This window comes from Pan troglodytes, chromosome 1 (genome assembly GCF_028858775.2).
Source record: "Pan troglodytes isolate AG18354 chromosome 1, NHGRI_mPanTro3-v2.0_pri, whole genome shotgun sequence".
Taxonomy (NCBI): Eukaryota; Metazoa; Chordata; class Mammalia; order Primates; family Hominidae; genus Pan; species Pan troglodytes.
This window is the reverse complement of record NC_072398.2, coordinates 78,581,112-78,594,868: the sequence shown is the minus strand read 5'-3', so window position 1 is coordinate 78,594,868 and position 13,757 is coordinate 78,581,112. Positions and strand designations below refer to the sequence as shown.

General features: G+C 36.9%; 1 long non-coding RNA gene across 1 annotated transcript in view; it reads right to left on the bottom strand.

The window, feature by feature from the left end:
- LOC104004105 (uncharacterized) overlaps positions 1–13,757 on the bottom strand; it is a 71,420-nt gene that overhangs the window by 56,875 nt on the left and 788 nt on the right. The gene's annotated exons all lie outside the window — the stretch shown is intronic.

Below are 13,757 nucleotides of genomic sequence, written 5' to 3'. Positions count from 1 at the left end.
TGGAATTCCCTGCAGAGTTCCTTGTTACCAGAATTGTGGAAAACTTGGACCGAGTTCAGAGAAGAGCTACTAAAATGGTTAAATGACTGAGGGGGCCAATTTATAAGGAACTCAGAAATGTTTGGTTAAGTGGTAATTACCCTAAAAAAGGTGTGATGACTGGCATTAAGTTTAAATTCCAAGCCATATTTGGCAAGAGGCCTTCTTTCAGGCAGCCTCCACATTCAGAAATACTCTGAAGAAGGAGTAGAATCTTACTTTTGCTTGAGCCTCCAACCCCTGCACAGGCTGCTTGGGTGGTATCCACATGCCAAGTGTAGTAACCTCTGTAAACAAGCACAGAAGGCAACACCACTAACGCAGAAAGCTCATTTAAGACGACTGAAGAATGCTTAAAGGAAAGTCTTCCCAGGAATCAGGAAGAATAAGCCTGGGTTGTGAAAAGCCAGTCCCTACATCCCAGTTAAGCACCTATCACACCCCACACAGCCAATATCTGCTTGATGGGTGGTATCATTTAATAAGAACTGCTGGCTGAGTCCAAAGTATACAGGTCTGTCTCAAATACACTGCTGGGAATATGGATTCCATTACCTGACAAGAGTTTCTACTTGACCAAAGAGGAAAACCTAAGAACAGGTATAATCGTCAAGAAAGCAGAGTGAGAAAATTTCTTATAACAGCATTTTCCAAAATGTCTTCTAGGTGATGTCAGTATGTGTTATACAAATTAAAAAAGAAAAGAACCTAAAAACTGGAATAAATGAAGTTAAACCTTGTGTGTTTATGATGTGTTTGTTTTTATTAACAGTAAAACCCCTCAGAGCCATTAATATGCCGAAGCCTATAGTATGTCACTAAGAAGGGTAGAGTGTACACTATTTCCTAAATTCGGATTGGGCATGGAGTGCTTTATTCCAGAAGCACGGACCTTTGTATTCACTGTATTCACAGCCACTTCCATAATACCTTTTACAATGCTGCATTCAGTAAATGAGCAATGAAAATGAATGAGTCAACCTAGGCTAGAACACAGGTCTTAAATCCCAATCTACTCCTCTTTCCACCACATTCATATTCTAGTTACGCTTTACTTACAATGAATCTTTTCACTCTATATAAATGAAATTGAATTTGTTAACCAGAAGCAGACTGACCTGAAGCTACTAAAGCTCAAGCTTGTGGGCCTCTCATCAGGCTTCCTAGTCCCAATAACTCAGTGTATATTTACAGTGCTGCATTTACTTTTTACTTAAGGAGGCCTCACAAAACTGTATAGCCTTCATGTCCTGCACAACCTGCTGCTACCATATAAAATGAAAATGAGTTTTCACCAAATGTCTAAGTTGTCACTGAGATGACTGAACTGAAATTATTGATGATATTATGGATGAAAATATACTCTGGATTACTCAGGCTCTTCTTTAAGAGATTTCATACTCCTGTGTAGCTGAAATGTAGATTCGAATAAGAAATAAATCTGAGTTCATTCTTTCCATACTCTTCATAATTATATTAGCTTCAACCATCTCTTTTTTTTTTTTGAGACAGGGTCTCACTCTGCCGCCCAGGCTAGAATGCAGTGGCACAATCTCGGCTCACTGCAACATCCACCTCCCAGTTCAAGCGATTCTCCTGCCTCAGCCTCCCAATTAGCTGGTACTACAGGCATGCGCTGCCATGCCCGGCTAATTTTAGTAGAGATGGGGTTTTGCCGTGTTGGCCAGGCTGGTATCGAACTCCTCACCTCAGTTGATTGCCTGCCTTGGCCTCCCAAAGTACTGGGATTACAGTCAAAAGCCACCGCACCTGGCCCATCTCACTTCTTATATGCCTCTTAAGATGTTTATCACTTCTACTATTCTGTTGTTTTCTTAAATTAGCACCTTACCCAAAATAGTCTTTCTTCCAATCTCCCCACCCTTCAATATTTTAAGACTATAAATAGTCACTATGAAAACATCACATTGTAAATATTACTGCAATTCCTTCTGAAGACCACCAGAAGCTTCTGAATCATTTTTTTCTATGTAGTAGTGACTGACACTTATAAACCTGAATCTATAGTGCCGCGATTTGGTGTTCTACTTCAATTCTTTAAAAACTTCACTTATATTAGCCTTGTCTTTTGAAATTTCCTGTTGGCTGCCTGAGATAAAATAATTTCCAGCCTATTCTTCATCTTATCTCCTATCCATTTGACATTATGCCTTCAAAATAATATTTTATTATTTAATCTAAATGAAGAACACTTGATTCCAGAACATTAAATCAATAACATTAACAGACTGACCTTTGTAATTCATTTTTATCATGATTGATAAGCCAGTTTAAGCTTTCACTATAGCTACCCAAAGCTTTGCAGATTCCTTCTAGACTATTCAGAATTTAACAGGATATTCTAACAACCACACACAAAAACATCACTTCCAACCTGTTTGTGTCTTAGAGCAAATCAGGGTTTTGCTCCCTCATTTTTTCACAGCAAAAATTACAAAATTAGAAAACTGAGCACAAATGCCAAAAGTTTTACCTGCCTCTCTTTCCTTCCCATCATCTTACTGAGTTGGTGACTATGAAAATATGCTGAGCCCAAAATAGCAGTTGTGTACTGCCTGGTCAGCCTTAGTCATTTCCAAGCCAAGGGGGAATTGACAGATACCCCCTTTACAAGTCTAGTGTTTGTAAATATCAAATGAAATGACTTCATTCAGTCAATTATTTCTGGAGAAAGCTGGCAGAATAATGTGGTAATTAAACTGAGGACTGATGGAAACTATTAAACAGGAGGGCTATTTTGCCTGGCAGTTCTAGTTAATCCTTTTTATGTGTTTTTGTTTTTTAAAAATGCTTGAAATACTAGTTCACTTAAATGGAATTGCCTCTTCATTGAAATACATATTTGAAATGTTCCAGTGAAGACAGCATAAGTAAAAGACAGGAGAAATTCAATTTTCTTGTATCTTCTGAGTCGTCAGTATGATTTCCTTATTTTAGATGAAATCAAAATGCAACTGTATTTAAATGTAAGTAGAACATAACCATATCCCAAAGCCAGAACACAATATAGTCAAGACTCAATTGCCTGGGTGCTGGGTATTCACTTCAGTCTGAATATGCTGTCTACAGCGTATGTTTGCCAGTCTAGTCTAGTCTCCCTTAGGCTCCTCTAGCTGGCCACCAGCTTGATTCATCCATCCATCCACTCATTCATTCAACAATATTCAGCCACCATCTCCAGCACTGTTTCTAGTTACCTGTAATGCAGCAGTAAAAAAAAAAAAAAAAAAAAAAAAAAAAAGTACTTTCCCACATATCTCTCCTGGCTACCTAATAGTTATGCACTCAGAGACAGACAAAAGTTCTAACAAAAAAGAACAAATTGGAATCCAAAAGCTAATGGAAAAGATCTCTGAATGCTTCCCAAAGGAAAATGCAAGCTGTTAAATTACTTGTAGCTCTTCATTTTAAGTGATTTACATACAAATAACCACCATTTTCCCAGTCTTTGATGAATGGATACAAAGGTTTAAAAAAGGGAAACTTTTAATCCATTGGTAATAGTCTGAGAATGGATTAAGAGAAATTGGCAAAAATTAAGAATAACTTAGGAAAACCAAGCCAGAAAATTCCAAGGTAGAGGGAAACTGGGAGAGTTAATAACTAAAAACAGCTTCTACTACACTTCATAAATATTTCTCATTTTTGTTAGAATACATATTTCTATCATATATTTAATAGTATGTGATAGAAAAATAAGCATACTGAATAAATAAGCATATTCTTTTGAAAATGCAAATATCATGGGGATGTGGAGTTAAGGACCATTAGTCATCCACATTCTGCTCATATGAGCTATATAAACATTTAATGAAATGTTTGCCCAGTTCTTAGCAAGCTTAGAAGTAATATGAAAGTAGATAGTAGTAGTTAAAATTGTAAATTCTGAAGTTATACTGCTCAAGTATTCAAGAGCTAATATTTGAATTCTAGCTCTATGACTAACAAGCTGTGAAAGCTTGGACAACTAACTTAATCTCTTGGTGCCTCAGTTTCCTCATCTACAAAATGGAATAATAGTTGAAACTTTGCTGGGACTTGCCCTTTTGACAAAAACAGAGTAAGTAACAGGGACTTAATTTATGTTTCCTTCTAAACCCAAAATAAACAAACAAATAGAATAACAATAGTTTTCAAGACACAGGATATCAGGCAACCAAGGACAGTGATCTCTAAGAGATGAGAAAAAAATTGAGGCAAGACCTATGATTTCCCCAGTTGACTGCCTTGAGAGTCCTCAGGCCACAAGCATGTGGCAGGGGAGGGACTGGACAAATCCTAGAGGACTCCTACTTGAGGAGGTGAAGCTCAGACTGCAAAAAGAACAAGGAAACTAGAATTTGTATGACGAGGTATCAGAAAGGAGTGAGCTGCATAGAAGAAGAATCATGGAGACCAGTAGACAGTCTCCCTCAAGGTGATCAGCACATATAAGTGAGGAAACTACATGAGCCAGAGGCTATGATTTGACTGTTTGTCCCTTCCAAAACACATGTTAACATTTAATTGCCAACAAAATGGTTTTGGAAGGTACAGCCTTTAAGAGGTGATTATGTCACAAGGGCTCCATCTGCATGGGCGGGTTTAATGCCTTTATAAAAGGGCTTCCAGGAGTGGGTTCTCCCTTGCTTGGCCCTTCCACTCTTCTATCATGTGAAGAACAGTGTTCCTCCCCTTCAAAGGACGTCATGTTTAACAGCCATCTTGGAAGTGAACACCAGGCCATTACCAACACCAAACCTGTTGGCACCTTGACCTTATACTTCCCAGCCTCCAGAACTGTGAAATAAATTTCTATTATTTATAAATTACCCAGTCTGTAGTATTCTGATATGGCAGCACAAAATGGGATAAAACACCAGGGAAAGAACTATGCAAAAACACCAGACCAGGCATAGTGCCTGTTCCCATCAATCAGACTGGAAACCTTCACAATTCCCAGAGCATTTGGTAGAGTATTCAGAAGATTCTTGCATTAGTAGCAGGAAATAATTAGTCCCTGACTAATCATCGAATAATTAGTCCTTGACTAACCATTGCTTTGGTTATGTCACAAATTCCAAAATCAAGGCTCAAAAAGATAAGCCTATTTTCAAGTAACTTAAGTGTATCTCAGAACAAAGCTCAAAAATATTTATAGAAAAACAAAAATAGCTAGCACCCAACAAGGTAAAACTGACAATGTCTTGAACCAAACAAAAGATTGCCAGTCATGCAAAGAAGTAGGAAAATAAAAATAATGAGTAAAAAGATTAATCAATTGAAACTTACCTAGAACTAACATAGTTATTAGAATCAGCAGACATGGATATTAATATTTGTCATTCCTGTATTCCATATGTTGAAAAGATATAAAAATACCTTAAATAATCAAAGATATAAAAACTATCTAAATTGAATATCTTGAGATGAGAACTACAACGTCTGTAATAAAAAAATATACTAGATGCAATTAATAAAAGATTAGACATTAGAGAAAAAATTATTAAAAATATTAGTGAACTTAAAGATGTAGCAATAGAAACTATACAAAATGAAGTAAAGAGAGAGAAAAAGATGTTAAAAATGAAATGACCATCAGTGAGCTACAGGAAAACTTCAAGTAGCTAACATGTAATGGAAGCCCCAAAAGAAGAGGAAAAAGGAAGGGAGAACAATAATATTTTTAAGGAAATAATGGTCAGAAAACTTTCAAATTTGATGAAAACTATAAACCCAGACATTCAAGTATCTCAAAGAACCCGAAGTACAAAAAGAAAGAATGAAAGAAAGAAGCGAAAAAGAAAGAAAGAAAGAAAAAAGGAAAGAAAGACAAGGAGAGAAAAAAAGGAAGACAGAAAGAAAGAGAAAGAAAAAGAAGAAAAAAAAAGAGAAAGCAAGCAAGCTACACACTATACCATGGTACATCATATTCAAATTGATCAAAAATAGTGATAAAGTAATAATCTTAAAAGAGAGAGAAAAAACACCCATTATGTAAGAAGGAGCAAAGGTGATGATGATACAAATTTCTCATCAGAAACAATGCAAACTAGAAGAGTGGAAGAGTATAAAGTAATTTTTTAAAAAAAGTTAAACTAGAATTTTATATCTAGTGAAATGTCTTTCGAAAACTAAGGCAAAATAAAGACTTTTCCTACAGACGAAAGCTGAAAGAATTAATCAGCAGCAGACCTACACTGTAAGAAATACTAAAAAAGAAAAAAAAAAAGCCCATCAGGTAGAATGAAAATGATGCCTGGTGGAAATATGAATCTACACAAAGAAGTGAAGAACACAGGAAATTTTATCTACATGTGTAAATATATATTTTTATTTAAATCTGTTTAAAAGTTAACTTACTATTTTAGCAAAAATGATAACATTGCAGTGTGGATTTTAAGACATACGTATAAATGAAAGGTATGAAACAATAGCATAAAGGCCAGGAGAGAAAAAGCAGAGGTGTATATTTATAAGGTTCTTATAGTACATGTGGTATGATACTACCTGAAGATAGACTATGATAAGTTAAAAATACATACCAAACCCTAGAGCAATTACTAAAATAACAAAACAAAGAATATAGCTAATAAGTTTATAAAGGAAATAGATACAGTCATTAGAAAAAGGAAAGAGGAAAAAGATATACCAAGGCTAATATTTAGCAAAAGAAAGTTACAGTGGCTATATTAGTATCAGATAAAGTAGATTTCAGACCAAAATTAGGGGGAAGAAAAAGATCATTTCATTATGATAAATGAGTCTAAGAATCAAGAAGACATACAAACACAAATATTTATTCACCTGTTATTATTATAACAGAGTTTCAAGATACATGAAACAAAACTGAGATAACTGCAAGGATTAATGAACAAATCTACAGTTATAATAGGATATTTCTCATCTCTCAATAAATAATAGTACAAGGAGTCAGAAAATGAGTAAGGCTATAGAGGACTTAAAAACCTAATCTTGGGAGGCTGAGGCAGGCGGATCACCTGAGGTCGGGGGTTCAAGACCAACCTGACCAACATGGAGAAACCCCGTCTCTACTAAAAATACAAAAATTAGCTGGGCATGGTGGTGCATGCCTGTAATCCCAGCTACTCAGGAGGCTGAGGCAGGAGAATCACTTGAACCTGGGAGGCAGAGGTTGCGGTGAGCTGAGATCATGCCATTGCACTCTAGCCTGGGCAACAAGAGCGCAACTCCAAAAAAAAAAAAAAAATTAAAGGGAAACTATATTATGAGACATTTAAGAAGTCTTAATAAATTTAAAAGGATTTAAATTATACAAATTAAATTTTGATGACATGGAACTAAAAATAGGAATCAATAAGAGAAAGTTCTCCAGAAAAGCTCCAAAATATTTGGAAACCAAATAACAAAATCTCAAATAATCCATGAATCAAAAAATCAAGAGGAAATAAAAAGGAATTTTGAATTGAATGAAAATAAAAACACAGTATATCGAAATTCATGGGATGTTGCTACAGTGATAGTTAGGGAAAATTTTATTGTATTAAGCACTTATTTAGAAAGGAAGAAAAGTTTTAAATTAATGAACTCAGTTTCCACCCTAAGAAACTAGGAAAAGAAAAGCAAATGAAATCCAAAGAAAGCGGAAGAAATACAACAGTAAAGATTAGAACAGAAATCAATAAAATAGAAAGCCAATAAACAATAGAAAAGTTCAACAAAACCAAAAACTTTTTGGAGAAAAATTAATAAAACTGATAAACCTCTAATGACAGTGACAAAAAAAATTTTAAAGAGAGAAGACACAAATTACCAATATCAGTAGAGAAGCGAAATCACTACAAAGTCTACAGATATTAAAAGAATGATAAGTATATGAGAGGTCTCCATGCCACCCTCAGGTTTGAAGATTTGCCAGAAAGACTCATAGAACTGAGAAAAGCAGTCGTACTCACAGTTACAGTTTATCACAATGAAAGGATTCAGATTAAAATCAGCAAAATTAAAAGACACGTAGGGAAGAGTCCAGGAGAAATCAGGTGTGAGCTTACAGCTGTCCTTTCCTAGTATATTTGTGTGGACAGCACTTAATTCTCCCAGCAATTATGTGTGACAATGCATACAAAGTATTGATTGCTAACCAGGAAGCTCACTTTGACGTGTAGGATTCTTATTGGGAGTCAATCACATAGGCAGAGAGCACTCATATAACTGACTTTAGCTACCCAATCTCCAGCCCCTCCAGGCATCAAACTGATACAGCATGGCGCAGGAAGACAAACAAACAAAAACAGCCATTTACTGAATCACGTTGTTAGCATAAACTATCTGGTAAGGCCAAAAGCCCCATGTACATAAAGATGATCTTATTAGGTGGGATATTCTAAAAGCTTGGAGCTTATCTCCTAGGAGCCAGTCAAAGGCTAGTCTTTTCTTGGGCAAGTGCAGGGTTTGAGCATCCCAAGTCCACTAAGTTAACTCTTTACTGCGCAATAAAAGAGTATTATAAACAACTTTATGCCAATACATTGAAAAACTTGGATAAAATGGACAAATATCTTGAGAGAAAAAACACCACAGTCACTCAAGAAGATTATGTGAATAGCCCTGTATCTATTAAAGTTATTAAATTTGAAGTTAAAAACTTTCCCACAAAGGAAACTCCAAATGACTTCACTGGTAAATTCTATCAAGTATATAATGAATATCAGTAGCACAGTCAGCCAAAAAATTTGAGAGACTATTTCTCAACTCATTGTGTCAGAATATTACCCTGATCCCAGATCAGACAAAGACATTACAAGAAACAGAACTACAGACAGATATCCCTCATGAACATATGTAAAATTTCTAAATAAAATATATTAACAATTAAACCCAACATATAAAAAGGATAATATATCATACCTAAATGGAGTTTATCCCAGAAATACAAGATTAGTATAACACTGGCCACTCAATGCAATTGACTATATTAACAATATGAAAGAGAAAAATCATATGATCATCTCAATAGACTCAGAAAAAGCATGCATCAAAATCCACTATCCATTCTGAGAAAGGTTCTCGGAAAACTAGAAACAGAAAGGAATTTCAGAAGCTGTTAAAGGGCATTAATGAAAAACCTAAAGTTAACATCATGCTTAATGGTGAAAGGCTTTATGTTTTTCCCTTGTGATCAGAATCAAGTCAGGGTATACAATCTCGCTTTTTCTATTCAACATTGTACTGGTGGGTCTAGCCAGTGCAATAAGGCAAAAAAGGAAATAAAAAGCAACTAGATTAGAAAAAAAAAGATGTAAAACTGTTTATTTGCAGACATGATTGTCTTTGTAGACAATCCAATGAAATCTACCAAAAAATGCGATTACAACTAATATATGTGTTTATTGTGGTCAGAGGATACAAGATCAACAATGAGTCCATTTTATTTCTATATTGTCTTAGCTCATTTGGCTACTATAAAAAAAACCTTAGACTAGATAATTTACAAACAACAGAAATTTATTGTTCAGTTCTAGAGGCTGGGGAGTCCAAGACCAAGGTGTTGGCAGATTTGGTGTCTGGTAACGGCTTGCTCTCTGCTTCATAGATGGAATCTTGTTGCTCCATATTCACATGGAAGAGGCAATCTGACTCCCTCAAGCTTCTTTTATAAGGAGACTAATCCCATACATGAGGGCCCTGACCTCGTGATCAAATTACCTCCTAAAGGCCCCACCTCTTAATACTGTCACATGAAGATTAAGTTCCAGAATATGAATTTTGTGAGGCATACCAAAATTAAGACTGTAGCAGGTATAAATAACAAACTAATTAAAAATTGAAATTAAAAATAACGCTACTTATAATAGCATCGTATTTTAAAGTAAATCTGACAGGTGTGCAAGACTTACTGTTTTGAGAGCCCAGAGCTAAACTGGGGTTGTAGTACCATAGCAACCCTGACCTTACAGGAAATGAAGGGGAACTAGATATGGGTGTTTACAGAGTGCCTTTCATGGGATACTTCTTTTACCTGGTAGACATCCTAGTTGTCTGACCCACAACCAGGGGGTCCCTCACAGGGGGATCTCTTTTATACTGGCAGACACCCTTGTGGCTCTTGTCTGACCCACATCCACTCAATGCCTTTCTGACCACTGCTCTGGCACTGGGAGTCCAACCTGTGTTTCTCCAGGGCAAAACTTGGTCTGGGGTAGCCCCATGTTCTCCAGATGGAAGGCACAAATTCAATACACAACCACAATAGGAAGTAAATTCAAAGATTTTTACTTACAGATCCTGAGTAAGGAAGGCATAAGGGTTAGAAAGGCAGTCCTATATCCCCAAGTCGTAGGTAGAAATGAAGAGTCAGGCAAAGGAGCAGGGACAGGAAAGGAAGAGAGGCAACTGGCAGTATAAAAAAGGGAATTGGATGGGTCACTTTACATTCGAGGATAAATGACGGTAAAGCAAGGAGCTCAGTCTGTAGACAGAAGAGATGAGAAATTTTAATTAGTGCTGTAAAAAGTTATAAAAAACATAGAAGTGGGCGGGTGCTACTTAGATAGGGTGGTCATAGAACGTCTATGTGAATATTTAAGGCCAAAGCGTAAAGAAGCAGGAAGAACCAGCCAGACAAGGGAAAGATAATAATTAAAGGACAGCATTTGGGAAAGCCCTGGGTAGGTAGTAGAGGATAGTAGAAAAGAGAGTCTGGTGTATTCCAAAACCCCAACAAATGCCAATTTTGGCTGGATTATAGTGAGTGCAGAGTAAAGGGAAAGACAGCCTAATGATCACATAAGAGAGGTAGACAGGGGTGAGATCATGTAGGATCATACAGGAACTGGGATTTTATTCAAAGTGTGCTGGGAAAGCATTTTACTGTTTTGACCAGGCTACAGACACAATTAGTCTTCATTTTTATATTCTAGGCGCTCTGATGGAGAATCAACTGGAGATATTGTCTAAATTGTCATAGGTGGTCCCCTTCTATAAACACATAAAGATGCTAAATACTGTATAACATGTTCTTATTTATGTAAACAAAAAACATATATCACAGAGCCTAAAAGAAAGCAAAGAGGATGTTGAAAGCGGGGGCCTCTACCTAGATATAGGTCCTGGGGATTGGGATTCCTACACATAATTTGAAGACAAGATTGCTGAAATAAAGCTGAGTCTAGAAAAGACAGACCATATGATCACAGAGGGTTAGAAAAACTCCAGGCACAGTGGCTCATGCCTGTGATCCCAGCAAGTGGGAGGCCCAGTTGGGCAGAACGCTTGAGCTCAGGAGTTGGAGAGCAGCCTGAGCAACATGGCAAACCTCGTCTCCACAAAAAAATATAAAAATTATCCATGCATGGTAGTGGGCACCTATAGCCCCAGCTACTCTGGAGACAAAGACATGGAAGGATCGCTTGAGTCCTGGAGACAGAGGTTGCAGTGAGCCAAGATCATGCCACTGCACTCCAGCCTAGGTGACAGGGTGAGACCCTGTCTTTAAAAAAAAAAAAAAAACACACACAAAAACTTAAGACTGTTGCTTTGGAAAAGCAGTAAGGAGGCTTGCTATCTGTGAGTAATAGTACTATGTTTTTTGTTTACATAAAAACATATAACATGTTTTTATTTACATAATCAAAAAATACATCATAGAACTTAAAAGAAAGCTAAAGAGATATAGAAAGGGGGATTCTATGTAAATATAGATCCTAGGGATTGGGATTCCTTCACATATTTGAAGACAAGATTGTTGAAATACAAGTTGTGTATAATTTGTATACATATAAAGGCAATTAAAAAAATACTGAGACCTGAGTCTTATATCATATATGGGGGTGGGACCCAAGAACCAAATTTACAGTAGAAGCTGAAAAAATTACCTTAAATCTGGATTAAAACAACTGAAACTTTAGGACCAATAAAACCAATCTGTAGAGACACTTTCTTAACTCAAGGAAGAGAAGACTTCTGCAGAACAGAGAACTTTGAAGATAAATTCCCACTTAAATATTACACATCATTTGAAGAAACTAGCCACCATGAGGGAGAGCCAACAGAAACAACAAACAGGAGATTTAGAACCTAGCAAACTGGAAATTATAACTTTTATACAGACGGATTTTATTATCTTTTACTACGTGTCACTTTTGCTTTGGTTCTCATTAAAGGCCAATGCAAAACCTTTCAAAATATCCTAATTGACATCTTTATTAAGATTACGGATAATTTTTGAAATTCCCCCAGAGTGAACTAAAGAACATTTATGTATAAAATTCAACATGGGGCACACAAGGTGGTTTACTGTTATTGGATGAACTAGATGGCGATTGCCTGCAACTAGGAAACTGAATTAACTACCAGATTGCCACTGATCCCCGTCTACTACTTTGGAGCTAGTTAATCTATAACTTGAATGTACGTAGTCTATATTCAGTCTATATTCAGAAACTGGTGGTAACTGTCTCCTCCAGGCATTTTGATTGTTTAATATTATAACAAATGAGTACATATTTAAAATGACGCATCTGCAGCATCCCCAAATTTCAGAAACCACTTTAAGTTTTAAAAGCTCGGATTTACATGGGAAATTCCAAACATCCTTCACTTTTCATCACTTACTAAATCTGAAGTACTCATTTCAACTTTTCTTGACTTGTTTTATTTTGTACTTTACTCCTTTCTTTCATTTTGTTTAAAAATATCAACACACTAAAGCCAAAGTATTTTAAAATGTAAGCCAAGATGAGGTGTTTTGTTGTTCTTACTGCAAAAATAGTGAAAGAGAACCATGAAAAATAGTATAACTAGGTCTCTCTTGAATCATCCTTATCTATGTGTATTTTGACAACGCTTGCATCTTTTTATCTTTGCAACCATATTTCAAATGAGGAAACGGGATCTCAGGTTAGTGTTCAAGGCAGAACCCGAATTACGGTATTAGGACTCCAGGCAGGATCCTAAGAAATGCTTTCCCATCCCCCAGCACCGACGTTTTACAATGTCTTCTCTGAAAAACAGATTTAAAGGGGAGACTTTTAAGAAATCCCGGCCGGGCGCAGTGGCTCACGCTTGTAATCCCAACACTTTGGAAGGCCGAGGCGGGCGGATCCCCTAAGGTCAGGAGTTCGAGACCAGCCTAGCTAACATGGTGAAACCCCGTGTCTACTAAAAATACAGAAAATTAGCCGGGTGTGGTGGCCGGCGCCTGTAATCCCAGCTACTCGGGAGGCTGAGGCGGGAGAATCGCTTGAACCCGGGAGGCGGAGGTTGCAGTGAGCCGAGATCGTGCTATTGCACTCCCGCTTGTGCAACAAGAGCGAAACTATGTCTCAAAAAAAAAAAAAAAGTAAGAAAAAAAGAAAAAGAAATCCCTTAGGAGGAAAGTTACATATTGTAATTATTCACAAAGGAAACAACCCAAAGCAAAAGAAATCTGAGAGCCGCTCCGGCCTGCGAGAGACCTGGTTATGCCTGTTCCCTTTTCATCAATTATACCCCACCCCTTTTAAATGTTTCTTCATCATCAAAATCCTAAATCTGATCATTTCCTGAGTTAATCTGAAGGAGGCCTCCAGCGCTGTGCACACTCCCAGCAAAACACAAGGATTTTAGGGCACACTAAGAGCCACAGAGGGCACCGCTCCCGCCCCACAGGTACAGGACCCCAAAGGCACTTAGATCTCCCGTTTCCGCCACCGACTTGTAGCTCCTTCCCAAATACCTGTTTATCTCCACCCTTATCC